General features: G+C 41.9%; 1 pseudogene; it reads right to left on the reverse strand.

Annotated features, from left to right (window-relative positions):
- Positions 1–6655, reverse strand: part of LOC136479873 (TRIBOA-glucoside O-methyltransferase BX7-like) — a 30224-nt pseudogene extending 23569 nt beyond the window's left edge.
- Positions 6656–7027: the final 372 nt, after the last annotated feature.

Here is a 7027-nt window from a genome sequence, read left to right on the forward strand (position 1 = left end):
TCTAGTTGGTGCTGTTTTTAGGGTTGCTCTAATTATTTTAAAATGTTTAATATTGTTAAAATGTGAACTTATGGGAATTTTTGTGGGGAATTGGTGATAGTGTTGACCCTAAAAATTTATAGTAAATTACTAATATTATTAGTTGCTCAATATAATTTTTGTAGCTCTAGAATAATTAGTTTGCTAGATAGATAATAATGCCCTATTTTGAATAAAGATTAAAGTGATAGAATAGAATAAAGAAATACCTTAGAATTGTATGACTAAAACACTTGTTGGGAAATGACACCTTTCTCGATGATGTTGATACGTAGATTAGTACATTAGTCATTAGAACTAGCTCGTTAACTTGAAAGGTGTAAATCGTATTTTATGAGTCACGGTTGCAGTTGATTAATTATGTCTTTGTATTGCATCGCATTGCATATCATAATAGGGACGTCGATGGATCGGGGAGTCATCTGGAGTATCAGAAAAGATGGTGTCTCGAGGGTCGTGTCATCACGATGGGAAAGCTAACTTCTTATTAAATCTTACCTAGGCAAGCCCCGGTGCATAACCCCTACTTTTTTGCACTTTAAATTATATTTGTGCATTAAGTTTTAAGGAGTTGAATGAAACCCACTTGCATATATATCTTTATCCTATGAGTCTTACTAGCATGACAGGATCGTGTAGATTGCTATGCTACAGGACTCCGGTAGAAGTCGAGTGATTACCTATCACTCGCGAGAGATAGGAAATATATTACTGTATTGTTATCACTTGGAATATATAAATGGTGAAAGGAAAAATGGAGACCAGGCAGGGATATGGTTTGGGTATTGGTGGGTGTAAGAGGTTGTGTCATGCGGCCAACGGGGCATAGCTTGGTTACACTGTTTTCCCTATCTGTGTCGGTTAAGGACCGACCGTTGTATTGGGTTCTAGGCAGGTCATAGACTTATTATCCCAAGCACATACTTGGGTATGGGCGTAGGGAAGACTTGTTACTCTCTTGTCATGGGTTCTGGCTCTTTTTAGACCGACTGTCAGGATGGTTTTTAGGTGGAGGTCCTTGCACCGCACTGAGTTCAGGACTCAAGGGCGGGGGCTTGGAGTCCTAGTTTGGATGGGGACCTAGGTCCCATGATAGGAGGGTAGTGGGTTTGTCCTGCTTGTGCCTGGAGTACAAGTGGAACGTGTGTTTTCGGGGTACCCAGCTGGGCACATTGATTCGCGAATCATTGGGCAATCTAGTACGGCTTGTCTACAGTCTCGCAACGTAGTAAGAACTGGAAGATGAAAGATGGTAAAATGATTTTGATTGCTTACCACCTGCTTGAAAGTAGCACAGGTGCTTACATAGAATGATTAGTTAATGAACTAATGTGACTGCTAATAAAAATTGAATATAAGGTCGCATTCTTAGTAATGCTTCCTATAGATGCAATAAACCGACAAGCCAGATTGCCTTGCATATCCTTAGAGTCTTTTCTTTCCTCCTGTCGGGTAAGTCTTGCTGAGTACAATTGAGTACTCAGGGTTTTATTTTCCCCCTGTTGCAGGTGACAGGTGGATGCTAGAGCTGGCCCTTGTGTGTGGATTTCTCCTGGTGGGCTCAGAGAGGATTTTATGCTGCGATCATAGTTTTATTTATAACTCTCCCTAAATATTTTTATAAAGGGAAGTTTTATAATCTGTTGTCATAGTTTATATATCAATGCTTCATCATGGCATGAATAGATATTTATTTTCGCTGAAACTCTGATCACATGTTTATATTCCGCTGTTAAATTAAATTGTTCATAACTCTGATAACATAATCATATTCTGCTATTATCAACAGTAAATATTATACTCTGATGCTATATTAAAAGTGATGTAAGAAATGGTTTAAGCATGTTGTAAGCTTTATTCTCTTATTTGTGATCCTGATAGAAAAATATGGATTTTTGGGTTCTCCCTTGGGGTGTGCTCAACGGAACCGTGTAATTTGGTGTCCTTCCTTGAGTACTTAGTGTCTAATGGAAGATGAGTACTCCTAGGAGGCATTAGATTAGGCGGTTCTACCACACTTGCTGCCTATGTGTAGGTAAACTAAGTGTGGTACTTGGATGGCTAATATAAAAGTGGTGGTCTAAGGGATATTCGAGATACTTAGTTGAAGCAATCAAAAGGATTGATCTAGCAAGCAAGCAACACCCAAAAGAGAGTTAGTCATGGCAATTCAAGTGATATTCCAAATAGTTCTCTCATACAAGCAATAAAAAATAAAGAATCAAGCCAACCACAACAAGAGTTAGTGCACTTGATCATTAGTGGTTCACATTTCATATGGGTGAAGAATGGATTTCTCTATTGATGAATGGTCTTCATCAAGCTTATAATTGGACTTCACATTGCTATTGGAGAAATGAATTAGAATCTATGTGACTATCCTCTTCTCTAACATAGCAAAGGTATCATTGTAATGTGCATGATCATTTTCATCCCTAACTAGTATGTGGTTAGTGCATATAGTACGTGCTTTATAGGATCATGCATGACAAATGGAAGTTTAAAATTCATAGCCTACCACTATTGCTTAAATGATTAGTTCATCTAGTGGTAGTGTATGAGTTTGTTCATGAGCTAGTGAACCCAAGTATTTGATTTAATTTGGATTGCCAACAAGTGACAAGTACAACCTTGATAAGATAACCTCAATATGAGTGTGAAGAATCTTAGAGAGGGTTCAAACCTGACTTGGAAGCTTAGGCAAATCAACTTAGTTTAAGTCAATATTAGAAGCTCATGATAGTGACAAGAGTATAAGAACAAGACAACAATGTAAATGGATATCTAGTTTAGTTGCTTCAAGTGGTATCTAGACTCAAATTATCTTTCAAGAAGAATTCACAAGTGGTGTTTAGATCCACTTACAAGTGATATCCTACAAGTGGTACTCATGGAGATAGCAAGTGTTCAAGAAATGGTTTTATTGACAAATCCGACAAGTGGTTCCATGATATTCTTTCAAGTGGTATCACATCTACATGTGGTATCAATCATACAAGACGATGGTTCCACAAGTGATCCTCAACTTTAAGTGATCATCAAGTGAAGCAAGTTCCCTCATATTCAAGAGCTTAAGATTGTCAAGTGGATGACCCATGTTTGGACATAGGGGAGGTGCCCCACTACAATTGGTATCAAGGTCAAAGATCCTACAAGTGATGTCATTCCAACAATCAAGTGATGTCCATAAAAAATGTAAGATTGAAAGTGTCGAGCATCTACCCCAAAATGCAACCCTTTGTATCAAAGAGATGCACACCTTTTATAGAAATTGATGACAAAGGGGGAGAGATTGAGACAAAGATATGACAATTGGGGATTTGGATATGGAGAATGGACAAAGAGGGAGCAACATTAAGGAAATGAGAAGGATCAAATTCTTGGACAAGGAGAAGCACAAAAGTAGGTGGAGCAAGCTCATGAATTTTTGATTGATTACATTTGATATGTGCATAGTCATGCGCTTGCTTGTATTGCATAAGTTTTAAATTTTATATGCATGCTTGTGTGGTGTATGCTAGTTGTAGAACTTGAATAATGACTTGATAACTAGCATGCATAGGATGGTAGCTAGACTTGTATTTCTACATGTGGTACTAGAACCTTGATTATAATGTTGATCTCACGGGGTTTCTAGTATTTTTGTCTAGCTACTCATGGTGCTAAGGATGGCATTAAAAGTGCAACTCCGATTGGTATCATGCTTCAAAGGTTAATTTTTTACACCTTAGCATCATTGGTAGTAATTAATCTCCTATAATTCCAATCTATGCATATGTGCGAGCTTCAAACCAAACACTCTTAGCACATATGTGGGGGGAGCTAATACTACCAATTCGGATTTGTGGCACTTGTCCAAAATCATTTACACATGGTAAAATTGCTTAGGCAAGCAACATGAATCCAAAAGTGCTTAATTTCCATATCTTTGTAGAGTTGCCATCAATTACCAAAAAGAGAGAGATTGAAAGGTCCTTGTTTGGTTTTGATAATTGAGTGACAACCTTAGGTGGACTAATATGTGGTTGAGTGAGATACACAGGTGATTAGTCCACAAGTACATCATGTGTGAGTAACCTATGCCATGAAGGTAAAATGGCTTGAATATGTTGCAAGGCTCACACATGTGATGAAGGAGCTCATTGCATATGAGACATGACATGGAGTCATGTGACTAAGGTGGAGAAGATCAAGACAAGACTTGGCTTGATGGACCGGTTGCAAGCGTGAAGGGCAAGTTAGAGGCTTTGGAGCAATAGACCATGTGGCGGTGAAGCTTGAGTAAGACTTGGCACCGATGGACGAAGGCAACGACAAAAAGCAAGTAAGGTCAAGATCGATGAACCCACAAGATCACATGATGATATGAAGTGGATCATATCATGTGATTGGTTGTTGCATGTGTTGCATCAACAATCGAGGAGATTGAATGGAATGCTCAAGGCAAAGGTATTTTTGTAGGGCATTTCATTTCACCGGTCATAGGTGTGTAGAGAAGTTTATGACTGGGTTTAGGATAGATGGTCATACTATCAAGAGGGGCAAACTTGTTTGCATATTGGTCATCTAGTGCCACTCAAGTGATCTAACTTTGCATACGTGTTAGGATCGAGTGGCATGGTGAATTGAGTAACTAACCTTTTGGGAAATGTTTGTGAAATGCTAACACACATGCACAAGTTGGTGAACACTTGATGGAGTTGGCACATTTGCAAAAGTAAAGTCAAAAGTTGAAGAAAGGAGGCAAAACTGGGCTCGGGGTGTTGCCTTGGGAGTACCGCCACCCCCTATTCGATACACCGCGACCCCTGTGGCGGTGACCGACTGGTGGAGGCTGAGAAGGAGGAGTTGGTTGGTGCCCTTGGGGGCACCGCCACTATTTGTCCAGTGGCACCGCCACCCCTAGGGCGGTGCCCACCTAGCCTAGGTCCCGAGCAGTGGTGTGTGGGGTGTTCACCGTCGTGGGGAGGGCGGTGGCACCACCAGTGGCTGTCCAGTGCACCGCCGTGGCACCGCCATTTTTCTCCCGAGAGCAGCTGAAGTAGGGCTAGTCACTGCCTGGGCACCACCATGCCTAGGGCGGTGCACCGCACTATTTTTTTAGAGACTAGGGTCTTCGCAGGGTTGGCCTGGGTGGTCATCGCCACCCCTAGGGCGGTGCCACCGCCACCCTGTCCGGTGACCGTTGGAATTTGACCGTTCGAGAGGGCACCGTCGTGTCCGGTGCCCTCGCAGAAATGTGCTCCAAGGATCCAACGGCTCTATTTGGCTTGGGGCTATAAATAGAGGCGGGGCTCGATTTTAGGCTGGTTGCTGAGCACTCTTAAGCCTTGGTGGCTTGTGTAGGTGTGCTTGGTAGCCCTCTAACTCACATACGCTTGATAGTGATCATCCGATTGAGTGTGAGTGAGATTCTAGTGCGATCGCATTGTGAGAGTGCATCGAGTGGCACTAGGTGACCAAGTTGCGAGCCGGTGGTGCTTGTTACTCTTGGAGGTTGCCACCCCTAGACGGCTTGGTGGTGGTCTCCGTCGAAGTACGCAAGGAAAATTGTGCGGTGCTCCGGAGAAGTGATTGTGAGGGGTATTGTGCTCGCCCTGTGGGAGACGCGAAGAGCAACTCTAGTAGAGCGAGACGCGAAGGGCGACAAGTGGTCTGGCCATGTCAAGTGCTAGTGCTTATGGTAAGCACTCTAAGTGGGAGAGTGTGACTTGCGGGTCATCACTAGCAAGAGAACCGACAACAACCTTGGAGCTTGTCTCAACGGGGACTAGCTTGGTGGCAAACAAGTAAACATATAGACAAAAATCACCGTGTCATCCTTGTCTTCCCGTTGGTTTACATTCCCCTTACACAAGCTTGTTATTACTTTTATATACATTGTGCTTGTGTAGTTGCTCTTGTAATTAATTAGCTTATATAGCTTGCTAATTACCTTCTGACTTGTGTAGCATAGAAGTAGCTCCCTTGTATTGCTAGTTTTCTTTTGTAGTAAATTAGTTGCTTTGCTTAGTTTGTGTAGCTAAGTAAGTTGAGCTCTCTAATTTGGCATTAGTTGTCTTGTTGTTGAGTATTGCTAGTGAACTTAGGAGCTTTGTGCTTTTGCTACTAGTATGTGTAGGAGCTTCCCGGTGCTTGAAGTACTAGTGTCATAAGTTTGTGTGACCTTGCTCTTAGAATTAGTTAGGAGAGTTCTAGCTAGCCTGACACCTTAGTTACTTGTTTATGATCTTTTTAATGTGCTTGATAACTTAGATAGAGGGGTGTAATCTTGGCTAATCCGATAGTTTTAATTTCATATTTGTTTTGTTTAGTCGATGCGATTAATTTTAGAAAAGACTATTCACCTCCTCTAATTCGACGTCTCATCCCTAAAGAGGCTGGACGCTGGGAGGTTGCTGGAGGCAAGGAGCTCGCCTAGGGTGGCGGCTCCGCCACAGCGTTGGATGGTGCCTGCGATACACAGGTCCAAGGCGCATTTGAGGGCCATGGACTTGATGTAGCCCAAAGCATGGCTCCTGAGCTCATGGTGGGCTTCCCGCGGCTCCTCGGTGTTGGTGGTGTGCCACGCCTTCAGCTCGTCGTGAGGATCTCCGGCAGCTTCCTGCTGCGCCATGATTGGGAGTATTTGATAGTGTTTGTTGTTCTGATGTACAGTATATATATATATATATATATATATATATATATATATATATATATATATATATTGCTGAGCGCTTTCGCACCATCATCACATAGATAAGACCAGTGCGTGGGCCCCTTGCATTGTTTGTTTTCCAGGGTGTTCGGCTGGTACACAAAAGCACAGTGTGTCGACTGGTTCCGAATAATTCAATAGTATTCTATGAGAGAGAATAAGCTGAAAGAAGCTCAAAAACAGCCGAACAGGCCCATTATTCTCACGTGCGGTCCGGTACTCATCTATGCAAACAAGCACTATATGGTGTTTAGATATTTTGTCCATTTGACAATCAATAGTTAGTCA

Source organism: Miscanthus floridulus, chromosome 9, assembly GCF_019320115.1.
Source record: "Miscanthus floridulus cultivar M001 chromosome 9, ASM1932011v1, whole genome shotgun sequence".
NCBI lineage: Eukaryota > Viridiplantae > Streptophyta > Magnoliopsida > Poales > Poaceae > Miscanthus > Miscanthus floridulus.